The sequence below is a fragment of the Macaca nemestrina genome, chromosome 6 (genome assembly GCF_043159975.1).
Source record: "Macaca nemestrina isolate mMacNem1 chromosome 6, mMacNem.hap1, whole genome shotgun sequence".
Classification (NCBI taxonomy): domain Eukaryota; kingdom Metazoa; phylum Chordata; class Mammalia; order Primates; family Cercopithecidae; genus Macaca; species Macaca nemestrina.
Window position 1 is genome coordinate 145,067,808 of NC_092130.1, and position 18,136 is coordinate 145,085,943.

Consider the following 18,136-nt stretch of genomic DNA (forward strand, 5'->3'; position numbering starts at 1 on the left):
AATAAATCACAAGTCTATAGATACATCTTAAAGCTCCACTGTTCTACCTCACCTACACCCAGGTGGAGAGGACTACAGTAAGTCTTAAATCAACTTGGTAGAAGTCCAAGGGGTTCTTGGACTTTAACAGGGCCTCTCCTAAACTACATCTGAACAGTCAATCAATTTTGTAGAATAATAAGCTACAAAGAAGTATAGATATTACCCATGCTTTGTGTGTGTATGTGTGTACGTATATGTATACATAATACATATACATGCACGTACATAGTCCTTTACATGTGAACTGTTAACATTGAGATAGAACTATACTTCCACATCTTCTGGCTGGCTAGTTTACTGACTGAGCCTAGACAGAGTTTTACTTCTGAGAAACAAAGCAAGAGTTGTCTCTAACGCTGGGATGAGACAAAACTGTTCTTTCTCCCTCAGTTTTGTTATTTTAGGGATAATGAACCTAAGGACATTTGCCTTTGTACACTTTCTCACCAGATTTAGGAGGTGTAACTCAAGTGATAACACCTTGCTCACTGGAAGCAGGAGGGACAAAGGATTAATGTCCTAATAATCAGCCTAATTAGGGAATTGTCTCCCTACCACAGCTGAAAGGTCCTGCAGGTAACTGACTCTGGCTTCTGGCCAGGCTGTTTCATTCTTACAGCGTAAAGACTTGTGGACACCAAGCACCTAGCCTAAAAGACTTTCACAAAGTCCTTGGTTGGTTGGTTATTTCTTGACGATATGGAAATTGTCACAACTGATGCTTGGCTTTCCCTTGATGATGTCTTAGCTGGTTTTCTTTTCTCTCCATGAGGTATTGAAACTGACTTGGTACTTTCTTGGCTTTTTCTATTTTCTTCCTCTGCCCACCCATCTCTCCATCCCTGAGATGGGGAAGGAAATTCATGTTTCAATTAATTACTTATTTATCTTTTGAACTTCAAAAATGGTTCGCAGCCACCAAAAGATTAAACAGTTATGGCTTGCTTCTGTGGTCTCTGGACACCTGGGTTATAGAATACATAAAGTGAAGAGGGAGCAGCCTTTATTATTTACTTCTAATTTGGACACTCAATTCTCTCTCTAAATAAAACATCTGCCCATGGCCCTGGAATACAGAGATATTTCAGTCAAATTTTTTACTTATATATTGAGGATTTGTTCACATCAATACCTTAAGCTTAGAATTTTTCAAGGGTAATGTATCTGGATATGATCAAGAAAACAGGTATGATGCCAGGTTTAACAGAAGTGATTGGTTACATACATGTTAGAATGCTGTAAGAGCAACAATGGAGCTGTGTAGAAACCTAGAAAGAAAATCTGCAGAAAGCAGTCACCCCTATGGTTGGGAAGATAAAAGTGAAGAGGTTGGAGTTACCACATTGTAGAGCTTGAGGAAGAAACATTATGGTGCTCCAACCTCTGAGGAATGAGCATTGCCAGGCTGCTGCTGGTACCTAAGCAATGCTGTACAACCACACAAGCATCTATTTGTTCTGCTTTCTGTTGTTCAGGGCCCAGGAAATACCTACTTTTTATTCTGCAGAGGAAAGTGAACATTCAGTATGGACTGGGAATTGTATTAGGCCTTTCTTGGATTGCTATAAAGAAATACCTGAGACTGGGTAATTTATGCAGAAAAGAGGTTTAATTGGCTCACAGTTCTGCAGGCTTTATAGGAAGCATAATGCTGGCATCTGCTTGGCTTCTGGGAAGACCTCAGGAAGCTTACAGTCATGACAGAAATCACATCACACAGTGAGAACTGGAGCAAGAAGGGAGAGGACTGCCACACACTTTTAACCCTTTGCCTGTTTGCACTGAGAATACTCAACCTGCAGCACTTGTAGCTGCAGCATGTATGCCAAGATAACTTTGCCACGAAATGTCTCACTTTTATTATTATTTTCTTATCACTCTAGTATATCGACTTTGGAAATAAAAGACATAATTATATTTAAGGAATTATGTCTGTTTTTAGTAGTGGTATTTCCACTTATAACATATAGCAATTCTTCATCTCTGAAAAGTCTAATTTGAGAAAATGTAATGTTTCTATGCATGATGTTAACATCATTCTCAGACAATTGTTGGGCGAAGATTAATTTGATGAATCCAATTTTTCTGAAGTAGACAATTCTGATGATTCTGACAATTCTGATGTTAGTTCTGTTTAGAAATAACTCCAAGAACAGTTTTTATATTTTGTTTTTACACTGAAAGTCAATCATATTTGCTTTAGCCTCAAAGAACATGTTTATGTAAAAGTAAATGAGTGCTGGCAGCAAGCTGCACTTTTTTTTTCCTAAACGGTTAAAGGCTTCAACAACCACATCTCTCAAGATCTCACTCACTACTGAGAGGGCAGCACCAAGAGGATAGTGCTAAACCATTCATGATAAAGCCACCCCCAGGATACAATCATCTCCCACCTCCAGCATTGGGGATTATATTTCAATATAAGATTTGAGGGGGGACAAGTATCTAACCTACGTCAAGGATGATCCTATGCAGGTCAGGAGGCCAAAGCCAAGTCAGCTGTGTAAGCAGTGATTATCATGGTAGCAAGGCTTCATTACATATGACCAGAAAGAGAATTATATGACAATCTCAGTAAATAAAATCATTGAAATATTTTAATGAAATTCTTTGTGAAATAAAAACTTGCAAACTTGGAATATAGGGAAATATTTTTTATTTGTTAGATTATATTATTGTAGTGACTAATAAGTGCTCAAAAATCTCATTTTTTCTTCTTCCTGTGCACCACAGCTAGCTTACATTCCCAGGATCCTTTGTATCTGGTGAAATCATGTGACTAGTTGTTACCAATGTTATGTAAAGAAAAAGTTATATGTGTCTCACATCCTACAATATATGAAGAACTTTTAAAAGTCAATATGATAAAAACAAACCAATAGAAAAACAGGCAAGACATTTGAATAGGCCCTACATGAAAGGGGATTCCTAAATATATATGTGCTTTCTTTTCTTAGAATTTTTTTTATTTCTATTTTTTAGAGACAGGGTCCCACTATGTTGCCTGAGCTGGAGTGCAGTGATGCAATCATAGCTGACTGTAACCTCAAACTCTTGGGCGCAAGGGATCCTCCCACCTCAGCCTCCCAAGTAGCTAGGACTACAGGTACACACCACCACACCCAGCTAATTTTTATTTTATTTTTTTATAGAAACACTCTCACTATGTTGCCCAGGACTGGTCTTGAACTCCTGGCCTCAAGTGAAATCATCTTGTCCCCCCAGCGCTCTGGGATTGCAGATATGAGCCACCACACCTTGGTTAGAATTATTGAAAAGCAAATTAAAGAACAAAATACCTCAGCCACACCTATCAGAATAACTAATTTAAAAATAATAATAATAATAATAATAATGAGTTGACCTAAAAGGAAGAGGCTAAAACATAATTTAAAGAGTTTACTTGAGCCAAAATGAGGACAGCTGAAAGACTGAGACCCAAGTAAGCTTGAAAATGAGCTCCTTTGGGGCTTTGTTACAACAAAGCAAAAAAAGGGGGACAGAGATCAGAGAGTGAACTGATACAAAGTTGTTCAACAGGAATTCTCAGTGACTTACAGAAATAATATTGATTAGTGATTGGCTATATATTGTAAAACTATAGGTGAGGTGGGAGACTGGCAGAGCTTGTTTTCTGGTCACAACACTGCTGCTGACCAAAACAGGATCTGGTTCAGACAGGATCAAGTGGAGAAACCAGAAAGAACCAGCAGAGGGCGATGAAAGTGATCCCCAGCTGTCCTTTTTGCTCATTAGCAGAAGAGACTCCCATCAACACCATGACAGTTTACAAATGCCATGACAATGACCCAGAAGTTACCACCCCTTTCCATGGCAATGACCTGGAAGTTACCACCTCATTCCAAGAAAGTTCTAAATATACCTGTCCCTTAATTTGCATTGGCCCACCCCTTAATTTGCATGTAATTGAAAGTGGGTATAAGCAAATACGAACACAATTGCGAAGATTGCTGACTGTGGGTGCACTGCTTATGAGTTTGTCCTTCTCTTGAAGGAGCAGTGCCATTCAATAAAAGATTGCTGTCTAACCACACTGGCTTGCCCTCGAAATCATTCCTAGGTAAAGCCAAGAACTCTCCTGGGCTAAGCAATAAGTTTGGGGCCTACCTGTCCTGCATCATAGGATTTGGTTTATAGTGTCTGGTGGGGCATTATTAGGTTAACTTGTGGCTATTTGTGGCAATAGCAAGCAGTTTCTATGAGATGAGTACATAGCTCAAGGGGAGGATACTGTCCCATTTTAATGTTTCTCTGGGCCTAATAATTTAGAAAGACTCATATTCCTCAGATAAGCACTCTTTTATTTTCTCATAAGTATTGGCAAGAATGTGAAGTAACTGAACACTGGGAGTATAAATTGGTACAACCACATTAAAACTATTTTGGTAATATCTACTAAAGTTGAAGTACTCATAATCAGGAATTTTATTGTGTGTGTGTGTGTGTGTGTGTATATATATATATCTCTCTCCACATGTGTATATGTGCACCAAGAGACATGTAAAATAATCTTCCTAGTAGCATTATTTATAATAGCCCAATCACAAACAACTCATTCAACAGAATGAATTTACCTAAAAGGATGCATTGAATAAATGGAAATGTATTTGTTACAGCCACACAACAACATGGATAAAACTCACCAACATGTGGATCAAAAGAGGCAAAACAGGAAAAAACAATAGAATATAATTTACATACAATTCAAAAACAGGCAAAATAAAATTGTAGAGTTAAAACAGGAAGGTCTAGTGGTAAAAACATTTAAAAAATCAAGGAAGAGATTGCCATACATGTCAGGCTATTGCTTACCTTTGAGAGGGACCAAGGAATTAGTGATTGCAATGATGCACAAGAGAAGCTTCTGGATTGCTGGCTATGTTCTATTTGTTGACTTGGGTGGTGGTTTTACAGGTGTCCACTTTGTAGTAAATTATTAAGTAGTACGTTCGTTTGTATGTGCTTTGCTGTATGTACATTTTATTTCATCATAAAAGGCAAAACCTATATATAGAGATAATTAAATTATACAACTCACCAGATAGATTGAGAGTGGAGGAAATGGTGTTATAGTGTTTTTAGGTTGTAGTAATATCCAGAAAGAGGGTAAAGATATTGCTTAACTTAGACTTTGAGAAGTTAAGTACACTTGTTAGAACCTCTGCAATCATTAAAATAATAGAAATGGGATATAGCTTTAAATTGAAGAAATAACGCTTTAAAAAAATATATCCAATATATACAAAACAGAAAAATGCCAAAACCTAAACTTTATTGTTTAGAAATACATACATAGTTGGGCAAATTATAAAGAAAGTCAAGTGAAGGGACTGACTATAAAAGCCATGGTAGTGCTTTTGATTCAAGGATATCACTCAAGGGGCAATGTTTTGTTTCTTCACTTGAATATTTTTTACAAGTATGTTTCCATTCATGCTTATTCACTATACTGTACATTTATATTTTATGCATTTTTTTGAATATGTGTTGTATTTCAAAATTTGAAAGGTGTTTTTTGTTTGTTTGTTTGTTTGTTTGTTTGTTTTGAGACAGAGCCTTGCTCTGTCACCCAGGCTGGAGTGCAGTGGTGTAAACTCGGCTCACTGCAATCTCCACCTCCTTGGTTCAAGCGATTCTCCCACCTCAGCCTCCTGACTAGCTGGGACTACATGCGTGCACCACCACGTTGGCTAATTTTTGTAATTTTAGTAGAGATGAGTTTCGCCACATTCCCCAGGCTGGTCTCGAACTCCTGAGCTCAAGTGATCCACCCACCTTGGCTTCCCAAAGTACTGGGATTACAGGCATGAGCCACCGTGACTGGCTGCAAAATTTAAAAGGTTTTTAAAAAGGAAAATAAATTATTATAAATCACATTAATGGTTGAAAAGAGTAAAGTCACATGACCATTACAAATGGATGCAGGAAACATTTAAATAAAATTCAATATTTATTTATGTGTTTTAAAAGTCCTAGGAAACAAGGAATAAAAGGAAACATTCATTTTTGAATAAATGTTTATCTATTTATCTATCTACCTATAAGCAAATTTGTATTTGTAAACAAGAACACAAAACTACTGCAAATATCCTTAATGCTACACTCTTTCCCTCTGAGATCCAGAGCAAGCCAAGGATGCCTGCCTTCACTACTTCTTCTTTTTTTTTTTTTTTTAATTATACTTTAATTTCTAACGTATATGTGCACAACGTGCAGGTTTGTTACAGATGTATACATGTGCCATGTTGGTGTGTTGTGCTTGTTAACTTGTCATTTACATTAGGTATATCTCCTAATGCTACCCCTCCTCCATCCCCCTACCCAACGACACGCCCCAGTGTGTGATGTCCCCACCCTATGTCCAAGTGTTCTCATTGTTCAATTCCCACCTATGAGTGAGAACATGCAGTGTTTCGCTTTCTATCCTTGCGATAGTTTGCTCAGAATGATGGTTTCCAGCTACATCCATGTCCCTACAAAGGACATGAACTCATCCTTTTTGATGGCTGCATAGTATTCCACGGCATAAATGTGCCACATTTTCTTAATCCAGTCTATCATTGATGGACATTTGGGTTGGTTCCAAGTCTTTGCTACTGTGAATAGTGCCACAATAAACATACATGTGCATGTATCTTTATAGCAGCATGATTTATAATTCTTTGGGTAAATACCCAGTAATGGAATGGCTGGGTCAAATGGTATTTCTAGTTCTAGATCCTTGAGGAATCGCTATGCTATCTTCCACAATGGTTGAACTAGTTTACATTCCCACCAACCATGTAAAAGCGTTCCTATTTCTCCACATCTTCTCCAGCACCTGTTGTTTCCTGACATTTTAATGATTGACATTCTAACTGGTGTGAGATGGTATTTCATTGCTGTTTTGATTTGCATTTCTCTGATGGCCAGTGATGATGAGCATTTTTTCATGTGTCTATTGGCTGCATAAATGTCTTCTTTTCAGAAGTGTCTGTTCATATTCTTTGCACGCTTTTTGATGGGGTTGTTTGATTGTTTCTTGTAAATTTGTTTAAGTTCTTTGTAAATTCTGGATATTAGCCCTTTGTCAGATGGGTAGATTGCAAAATTTTTCTCCCATTCTGTAAGTTGCCTGTTTACTCTGATGGTAGTTTCTTTTGCTATGCAGAAGCTCTTTAGCTGAATTAGACCCCCTTTGTCAATTTTGGCTTTTCTTGTCATTGCTTTTGGTGTTTTAGTCATGAAGTCCTTGCCCATGCCTATGGCCTGAATGGTATTGCCTAGGTTTTCTTCTAGGGTTATTATGGTTTTAGGTCTAACATGTAAGTCTTTAATCCATCTTGAATTAATTTTTGTATAAGATGTAAGGAAGGGATCCAGTTTCAGATTTCTACATATAGCTAGCAAGTTTTCCCAGCACCATTTATTAAACAGGGAATCCTTTCCCCATTTCTTGTTTCTGTCAAGTTTGTCAAAGATCAGATGGCTGTAGATGTGTGGTATTATTTCCAGGGGCTCTATTCTGTTTCATTGGTCTATATCTCTGTTTTGGTACCAGTACCATGCTGTTTTGGTTACTGTAACCTTGTAGTATAGTTTGAAGTCAGGTAGCGTGATGCCTCCAGCTTTGTTCTTTTGGCTTAGGATTGTTGTGGCAATGTGGGCTCTTTTTTGGTTCCATATGAACTTTAAAGTAGTTTTTTCCAATTCTGTGAAGAAGGTCATTGGTAACTTGAAGGGGATGGCATTGAATCTATAAATTATCTTGGGCACTATGGCCATTTTCATGATATTGATTCTTCCTATCCATGAGCATGGAATGTTCTTCCATTTGTTTATGTCCTCTTTTATTTTGTTGAGCAGTGGTTTGTAGTTATCCTTGAAGAGGTCCTTCACATTCCTTGTAAGTTGGTTCCTAGATGTTTTATTCTCTTTGAAGCAATTGTGAATGTTCATTCATGATTTGGCTCTCTGTTTGTCTGTTATTGATGTATCGGAATGCTTGTGATTTTTGCACATTGATTTTTTATCCTGAGACTTTGCTGAAGTTGCTTATCAGCTTAAGGAGATTTTGGGCTGAGACGATGGGGTTTTCTAAAAATACAATCATGTCATCTGCAAACAGGGATAATTTGACTTCCTCTTTTCCTAATTGAATACCTTTATTTCTTTCTCTTGCCTGATTGCCCTGGCCAGAACTTCCAACACTATGTTGAATAGGAGTGGTGAGAGAGGGCATCCCTGTCTTGTGCCAGTTTTCAAAGGGAATGCTTCCAGTTTTTGCCCATTCAGTATGATATTGGCTGTGGGTTTGTCATAAATAGCTCTTGTTATTTTGAGAACTTCCCATCAATACCTAGTTTATTGAGAGTTTTTAGCATGAAGCTCTGTTGAATTTTGTCGAAGGACTTTTCTGCATCTATGAAGATAATCATGTAGTTTTTGTCTTTGGTTCTGTTTATATAATGGATTCTGTTTATTCATTTGTGTATGTTGAACCAGCCTTACATCTCAGGGATGAAGCCAACTTAATCGTGGTGGATAAGCTTTTTGATGTGCTGCTGGATTCTGTTTGCCAGTATTTTATTGAGGATTTTTGCATTAATGTTCATCAGGGTATTGGTCTAACATTCTCTTTTTTTGTTGTGTCTCTTCCAGGCTTTAGTATCAGGATGATGTTGGCCTCATAAAATGAATTAGGGAGGATTCTCTCTTTTTCTTTTGATTGTAATAGTTACAGAAGGAATGGTACCAGCTCCTTTTTGTACCTCTGGTAGAATTCAGCTGTGAATCCATCTGGTCCTGGACTTTTTTTGGTTGATAGGCTATTAGTTATTGCCTCAATTTCAGAACCTGTTATTGGTCTATTCAGGGATTCAGCTTCTTCCTGGTTTAGTCTTGGAAGGGTGTATGTGTCCAGGAATTTATCCATTTCTTCTAGGTTTTCTAGTTTATTTGCGTAGAGGTGTTTATAGTATGCTCTGATGGTAATTTGTATTTCTGTGGGATCGGTGGTAATATCCCCTTTATCATTTTTTATTGCGTCTATTTGATTCTTCTCTCTTTTCTTCTTTATTAGTCTTGCTAGCGGTCTATCAATTTTGTTGATCTTTTCAAAAAACCGGCTCCTGGATTCATTGATTTTTTGAAGGGCTTTTTGTGTCTCTCCTTCAGTTCTGCTCTGATCTTAATTATTTCTTGCCTTCTGCTAGCTTTTGAATGTGTTTGCTCTTGCTTCTCTAGTTCTTTTAATTGTGATATTAGGGTGTCAATTTTAGATTTTTCCTGCTTTTTCTTGTGGGCATTTAGTGCTATAAATTTCTCTCTACACACTGTTTTAAATGTTCCCCAGAGATTCTGGTATGTTGTGTCTTTGTTCTCATTGGTTTCAAAGAACATCTTTATTTCTCTTCTTTTCGTTATGTACCCAGTAATCACTCAGGAGCAGAATGTTCAGTTTCCACGTAGTTGAATGGTTTTGAGTGAGTTTCTTAATCCTGAGTTCTAGTTTGATTGCACTGTGGTCTGAGAGAGAGTTTGTTATAATTTTTGTTCTTTTACATTTGCTGAGGAGTGCTTTACTTCCAACTATGTGGTCAATTTTGGAATAAGTGTGATGTGGTGCTGAGAAGAATGTATATTCTGTTGATTTGGGGTGCAGAGTTCTGTATATGTCTATTAGGTCCACTTGGTGCAGAGCTTAGTTCAATTCCTGGATATGCTTGTTAAATTTCTGTCTCATTGATCTGTCTAATGTTGATGGTGGGGTGTTAAAGTCTCCCATTATTATTGTGTGGGAGTCTAAGTCTCTTTGTGGGTCTCTAGGGACTTGCTTTATGAGTCTGGGTGCTCCTGTATTGGGTGCATATATATTTAGGATAGTTAGCTCTTCTTGTTGAATTGATCCCTTTCCCATTATGTAATGGCCTTCTTTGTCTCTTTTGATCTTTGTTGGTTTAAAGTCTGTTTTATCAGAGACTAGGATTGCAACCTCTGCTTTTTTTGTTTCCCATTTGCTTGGTAGATCTTCCTCCATCCCTTTATTTTGAGCCTATGTGTGTCTCTGCACATGAGATGGGTCTCCTGAATACAGCACACTGATGTCTTGATTCTTTATCCAATTTGTCAGTCTGCGTCTTTTAATTGGAGCATTTAGCCCATTTACATTTAAGGTTAATATTGTTATGTGTGAATTTGATCCTGTCATTATGATGTCAGCTGGTTATTTTGCTCATTAGTTGATGCAGTTTCTTCCTAGCATTGATGGTCTTTACTATTTGGCATGTTTTTCAGTGGTTGGTACCAGTTTTTCCTTTCCATATTTAGTTCTTCCTTCAGGAGCTCTTGTAAGGTAGGCCTCGTGGTGACAAAAATCTCTCAGCATTTGTTTGTCTGTAAAGGATTTTATTTATCCTTCACTTATGAAGCTTAGTTTGGCTGGCTTTGAAATTCTGGGCTGAAAATTCTTTTCTTTAACAATGTTGAATATTGGCCCCCACTCTCTTCTGACTTGTAGAGTTTCTGCCGAGAGATCCGCTGTTAGTCTGATGGGCTTCTCTTTGTGGGTAACCCGACCTTTCTCTGGCTGCCCTTAACATTTTTTCCTTTGTTTCAACTTTGGTGAATCTGACAATTATGTGTCTTAGAGTTGCTCTTCTCGAGGAGTATCTTTGTGGTGTTCTCTGTACTTCCTGAATTTGAATTCATGCTTGCCTTGCTAGGTTGGGGAAGTTCTCCTGGATAATATCCTGAAGAGTGTTTTCCAACTTGGTTCTGTTCCATATTAAGAGACACCACTTTCTTATCAAGTTGATCTTCAATCAACTTGATACCCTTCCTTCTACTTGATCAAATTGGCTACTGAAGCTTGTGCATGCATCATGTAGTTCTTATGCTATGGTTTTCAGCTCCATCAGGTCATTTAAAGACTTCTCTACACTGTTTATTCTAGTTAGCAATTCATCTAATCTTTATTCAAGGTTTTTAGCTTCTTTGTGATGGGTTCGAACATCCTCCTTTAGCTTGGAGAAGTTTGTTATTACTGATCATCTGAAGTCTTCTTCTCTCAACTCGTCAAAGTCATTCTCCGTCCAGCTTTGTTCCATTGCTGGTAAGGAGCTGCATTCCTTTGGAGGAGAAGAGGTACTCTGATTTTTAGAATTTTCAGCTTTTCTGCTCTGGTTTCTCCCCATCTTTGTGGTTTTATCTACCTTTGGTCTTGGTGATGGTGATGTACAGACGGGGTTTTGGTATGGATGTCCTTTCTGTTTGTTACTTTTCCTTCTAACAGTCAGGACCCTCAGCTGCAGTTTTGTTGGAGTTCGCTCGAGGTCCACTCCAGTCCCTGTTTGCCTGGGTATCACCAGTGGAAGCTGCAGAACAGCAAATGTTGCTGTCTGATCCTTCTTCTGGAAACTTCGTCTCAGAGGGGCATCCACTTGTATGAGGTGTCAGTCGGCCCCTACTGGGAGGTGTCTCCCAGTTAGGCTACTCGGGGGTCAGGGACCCACTTGAGGAGGCAGGCTGTCTGTTCTCAGATCTCAAACTCCTTGCTGAGAGAAGCACTAGTCTCTTCAAAGCTGTCAGACAGGGACATTTAAGTCTGCAGAAGTTTCTGCTGCCTTTTGTTCAGCTAGCCCTGCCCCCAGAGGTGGAGTCTAGAGAGGCAGGCAGGCCTCCTTGAGCTGTGGTGGGCTCCACCCAGTTCGAGCTTCCCAGCCGCTTTGTTTACCTACTCAAGTCTCAGCAATGGTGGACGCCCCTACCCTAGCTTCACTGCCACCTTGCAGTTCAATCTCAGACTCCTGTGCTAGCAGTGAGTGAGGCTCCATGGGTGTGGGACCCTCTGAGCCAAATGCGGGATATAATCTCTTGGTGTGCTGTTTGCTAAGGCCATTGGAAAAGCACAGTATTAGCATGGGAGTGTCCTGATTTTCCAGGTACCATCTGTCATGGCTTCCCTTTGCTAGGAAAGGGAATTCCCCGACCCCTTGCACTTCCCAGGTGAGGCGATGCCCCGCCCTGCTCCATGGGCTGCACCCACTGTCTGACAAGACCCAGTGAGATGAACCCAGTACCTCAGTTGGAAATACAGAAATCACCTATCTTCTGTGTTGCTCATGCTGGGAGCTGCAGACTGGAGCTGTTCCTATTTGGCCATCTTGGAACTTCTCTCTTTTCCTTTCTTTCCTTTCTTTTCTTTCTTTCCTTTCCTTCCTTCCTCCCTCTCTCCTTCCCTCCCTCCCTCCCTTCCTTCTTTCTTCCTTCCTTCCTTTCTTTCCTTTCTTTCATTTTGTTCTTTCTTTTCTCTTTTTTCTTTTTTTTCCTTTCCCTTCCTCCCTTCCCTTCCCTTCCTTCTGTCCTTCCTCTGCCTTCACTACTTCTGTTCAACATTGTATGCCCCAAAATAATAATACAAGAAAAGAGAACTAAAAGACCTAAGGATCAGGAAAAAAGAGAAACAAGCATTTATTTCTTGTGACATGGTTATGTGTGTGAAAAATTTAAAAACTACTAATTATTAAAATTGATAAGAAAGTGTTTTCTCTTAATATGGTTTCTGGGAACTTTGGTTAAGTCAGTAAACCTGAACCTCAAACTCATTATTTGTTTAAAAAAAGAGAAAGGGGTAGCTTATAATATAATACTTCTCAGGGTTGCTGTGAAGATTATAATCATATAATGCCCTTGCAAATGCAAAGCATAATGCTGCCCCATAGCAGGGACTCATTTGTTAAGAAACACCAAACATTTGCATGGTTAGCTCACCCTCTTTCTTCATGTCTTTACTGGCTAGTCATTTCTCTGAGGGGCCTTTCCTGCTTTTTTTCTCCCTAACACTGCCTAATATACTATACACTAATGCCCACCTCTCTACTCAAATACAAGCTCCACAACGGATGATTTTTGTTTGTCTTATGTGCGGAATCACCTCTGCCTGGCTCATAGTAGATGCTCAACAAATTTGTGTTGACTCAACAGATAAATGGGTGCATTTTTTTTTTTTTAACTGGCAGGATCGACCAGGTATAAATGAGGTAATTTAGTCAGTCACCACCCTGCCCTGATCTGGGCTACTGCATTATAATAGGTACAGGTGTATTCATTAGTATACTAGACAGGGAGAACCTCGTGCTGCTTTTCCTCACCACCTCTCTGTCTCTTCCCTGTGAGTTGGGGTAAGGTTGGGAGTATAGAATTAGTTAGAATTAGTAAGAAGTGTTATGGGGCACCCAAAAATCGAGAGAAGGTCCAGAAAGGGAGACATGTGAACATTGAAGGTGGACTCCGTGTACCTCGCATTGGTGTACTGTGTCAGTGCTGGTCAGGGCATCGCTTGCCCACTTCAACAAAAGGCCTGTCACCTATTTGATTTCCATAGAGACCTGCCAATCCAGGGCTTCTAGGCAGGGTCAAGATAAGAGGTCAGCAGAGTAGAGCAGGAATCAAAAGGTAGAGAAAGGGCATAGAATGATTTATATTCCTCTGCATATAGACCCAGTAATGGGATTGCTGGGTTGAATGGTAGTTCTGTTTTTAGCTCTTTGAGGGACCATCATACTGCTTTCCACAATGGTTGAACTAATTCATACTCCCACCAACAGTGTATAAGTGTTCCCTTTTCTCTGCAACCTCACCAGCATCAGTTATTTGTTTTTCTTTTTAGTGGTAGCCATTCTGACTGGTGTGAGATGGTATCTCATTGTTGCTTTGATTTTCACCTCTCTAACTATCAGTGATATTTAGCTTTTATTGCATACGCTTGTTGGCCACATGTATGTCTTCTTTTGAAAAATCTGTTCATGTCATTTGCCCACTTTTTAATGGGGTTGTTTTTCTCTTGTAAATTTGTTTACATTCCTTATAGATGCTTGATATTAGACCTTTGTCAGATGCATAGTTTGCAAATATTTTCTCCCATTATGCAGTTTGTCTGTTTACTCTGTTGATAGTTTCTTTTGCTGTACAGTAGCTCTTTAGTTTAATTATATCCCACTTGCCAATTTTTGCTTTTTTCATGATTGCTTTTGGTGTCTTTTTCATGAAATCTTTGCCCATTCCTATGTCCAGGAGGGTATTGCCTAGGTTGTCTTACAGGGTTTTTATAGTTTACGGTTTTACATTTAAACCTTTAATCCATGAGTTGATATGATTTTGGTTCTTTTGCATTTGCTGAGAATTATTTTATATCCAATTATGTGATTAATTTTAGAGTATGTGCCAGTAGCAACGAGAAGAATGTATATTCTGTTGCTTTTGGGTAGATAGTTCTGTAGAGGTCTATTAGATCCATTTGGTGCAATGTTGGGTTTAGTTCCTGAATATCTTTGTTAATTTTCTGCTTCAATGATCTGCCTAATACTGTCAGTGGAATGTTAAAGTCTCCCACTATTATTGTGTGTGAGTCTGTCTCTTTGTAGGTCTCTAAGAACTTGCTCTAAGAATCTGGGTGCTCCTGTGTTGTGTGCATATATCGTTAGGATAGTTAGGTTTTCTTGTTGAATTGAACTCTTGACCATTATTATAAAATGCTCTTTGTCTTTTTTGATCTTTGTTGACTTGAAGCCTGTTTTGTCTGAAATTAGGGTTGCAGCCCATTTTTTGTTTTCCATTTGTTTGTTGGATTTTCCTCCATCCCTTTATTTTGAGCGTATGACTGTCATTTCATGTAAGATGGGTCTCTTGAAGACAGCATACCATAGGATCGTGCTTTTTTTAAAATCCAGCTTGCCACTCTGTGCCTTTTAAGTGGGGGCACTTAACCTGTTTACATTCAATTTTAGTATTGATATGTGTGTATTTGATCTTGTCATTGTGGTGTTAGCTGGCTATTATGTTGGCTTGGATGTGTGGTTGTTTTATAGTGTCACTGGTCTGTGTACTTCATGTGTGTTTTTTGTGGTTGGTAACAGTATTTTCTTCTCATATTTAGTGCTTTCTTCAAGATCTCTTGTAAGGCTTCCTCAACATTTGCTTATCTGAAAAGGATCTAATTTCTCCTTCGTTTAGGAAGCTTAGTTTGGCTGGCTATGAAATTCTTGGTCAAAGATTTTCTTTGTTTAAGAAGGTTAACTATAGGCCCCCAATCTCTTATGGCTTGTAGGTTTCAGTTGAGGGATCTGCTGTTAGTTTGATGGCATTCCCATTGTAGGTGAACTGCCCTTTCTCTGTAGCTGCCTTTAACATTCTTTCATTTTGACCTTGGAAAATCTGACAATTATGACTTGGGAATGATCTACTTGTAGAATCTTGTAGGAGTTCTCTGTATTTCCTGAATTTGGCTGTTGACTTCTCTAGCAAGGGTGGGGAAGTTTTCATGGATGATATCCTGAAATGTGTTTTCCAAGTTGTTTGCTTCCTGTGCCCCCCCACCCCGCCCATTCAGGGATGCCAATGATTCATAGATTTGGCCTCTTTACATAATCCCACACTTCTTGGAAGTTTTGTTCATTCCTTTTTATTCTTTTTTCTTTATTTTTGTCTGACTGTCTTATTTCAAAGAACCAGTCTTTAAGTTCTGAGATTCTTTCCTCAGCTTGGTTTATTCTGCTAATACTTGTGATTGCATTGTGAAATTCTTGTACTGTGTTCTTCAGCTCTGTCAGACTCATTAAGTTCTTTTTTATACTGGCTATTTTGTCCTTCAGTTCCTGTATCACTTTATTGTGATTTTTATTTTTTATTTTTTGGATTGGGTTTTTCCATCCTCCTGAATCTCGATTATCTTAATTCCTATCCATAATCTGAATTCTATTTCTGTAATTCCAGCCAGTTCATCCCGGTTAAGAACTGTTGGTGGTGAACTGGTGCAGTTGTTTGGAGGACAAGGTTGACTCCTCAATCTTGTTTCAATCACAAACAATGTCTAGAATTACTAAACTCATACAACGCTCTGGCCATTTGAGTAACTGGAGTTCTTGCGTTGGTTCTTTCTCATCTCTGAATGTGGGTGTTCCTTTAACTGCAGTGTACATTGAGTACAGCCAATAGACTTCTTTTCTGGATGTTTTCATTGGGCCATGGCTTTGTGCATGGTCTTTATTTGTAGTGTCTCTGGTTTCAGGGGGGTATGTTAGTGAGGTGTTTTTGGTGTTGAAGCTTTAGGGTGTGATCCAATAGGTGGCACTTAGGCTTATTGGTCAGTTGGTACACTCTTACTTGGTTATGTGTCTCCGCTATGTTTCCTCACAGTTGCAACTGTGTTCCTTCTCAATGCTCTGAGGGTGTGGGTTTCTCTCCCCCTTGAGTGATTCTGGCTGTAGATCATGGCTTGGCATTTTTGGGCTTTCCACTACAGCTCTGGGGTGATCTCAGTTTTTATGTTCCTTCCCCAACTTGAAAGGAGCAGAAGAAGGGATCTTAGTAGTGGTTGTGGCCAAGGGTCTTCTGCTTGTCTCCTAGGGGTTCCACCCCAGAGAGATGCAGGTGAGCAGTTGCTGAGTGCAATCAGCTCAGGATGAAGGTTCTGTACTGTGGACCCAAGCCAGGAGTTCCCTCTCTTAAGATGAGCAGTGAGGGGTGTGTGGGACTCATGGGAGATGGACTGGCCTCCTCTCCTTAGGTCAACTGCAGCTTATTGGAGGTGTGACTAAAGCACTTAGGGTCTTTGCTTGTTTGTTAGTCCAAGGGTAGCAAAGGCAGTTCTACTGCAGAGGCAGTGGCAGAGAGGCTTTCAATTGCCCCTGGAGACTCTGTCCAGAGAATTGCCAAGTTGCTACTGGCTTGATAGCTCTGGGGTTGGGTGTGGTTGCTGGAGGCTGAGGGCTGGAGGACATGCCTGATGAGGAGATATGGGAATGGGCACCCATGTTACAGTCTGGCCACTTTCCCATAGGGCTGTTGAAGTATGCTGGGGGCACACTCCAGTCTGTAGTCACCTCAGATTTTCTAGTACCTGGAGGTATCACCACTGAAGGCTACAAAACAGCAAAGATGGCAGCCTGCCCATCCCTCTGGGAGCTCTGTCCCAGAGAAGTATGGACCTGTTGCTGGCCCACACACACTTGTAGGAGGTGGCTGGAGATCCTGGTTGGGAGGCCCTGTCTAGTGAGGAGGAACAGGATCAGGGTCCTTGTTAAAAAACAGTCTGGCCACATTTTCGTAGGGCAGCTGTGCTGTGCTCGGGGTCCACTTCAGCCCCTGATTGCCTTGGACTCTCCAAAATCTGAAGGCCAGAACAGCTAAGTCACCCAAACAACAAAGATGGCAGCCACACTGTCCTTCTGGGAGCTCCATCCTAGAGAGGTTTCAAATCTCTGTTGGCCAGAAAGCACTGGCAGGGTGACTGGAGACCCTGGTTGGGAGGTCCTGCCCATTGAGGAGGAATGGGATTGGGGACTCATTTTGAAAAGCAGTCTGTACAGGTTTTCACAGGTCAGCTGTCAAATTCTTTTATTTTCACTTGATAGAGTCAGCTGTTGAGGATTTCCACTGAATTTTTCAGCCAGGTATTTTATAGAATTTCTGTTGGCTTATGTTTATGGTTTCTGTCCCTTTGTTGAACTTTCCATTTTGTTCGTGTAGTGTTTTTCTGATATCACTTTGTTGTCTATCTGTTCCCTTGTAACTCACTAAGCTTCTTTAAAATGATTATTTTCTGTTTTTTTTTTCTTTTTGTCAGGCAGTGTGTAGATTTCTCTTTCTTTTGGGTCAGCCACCAGAGCTTTTTATTGTTCCTTTTGTAATACCATAATTCATTGATTCTTTGTGTTCTGTGAAGGGTTCTGTTTCTTTGTTTGCATTTGCAAAAGTAGTCACCTATGACAGTCTACTTTCTAGCATTGCAAGAGACAGACCTTCCTCAGTAAGTCCCACTAGAGATTCTGGGGTCTCTCAGACCTTTTCTATGGATGCATCTGCTACACTCCTCTTGTTCCCTCTAAGGGAGGAAGTTTTAGGATTATGTTCTGTCTCTCAATCCTGTAAAACCAGACCTGGTACTGAGAGCTTATCTATTTTACCCAACAATGTCCCAAAGTTTTCAAGGTTGTGTGCTTCTTCTCACATTCCAATGGAGTTGAACCTGCTGCTAAAATCTGCAACTGCTATTCAGATACATGTGCCATTGCAGGAGTACATAGGCCTTGTGCAC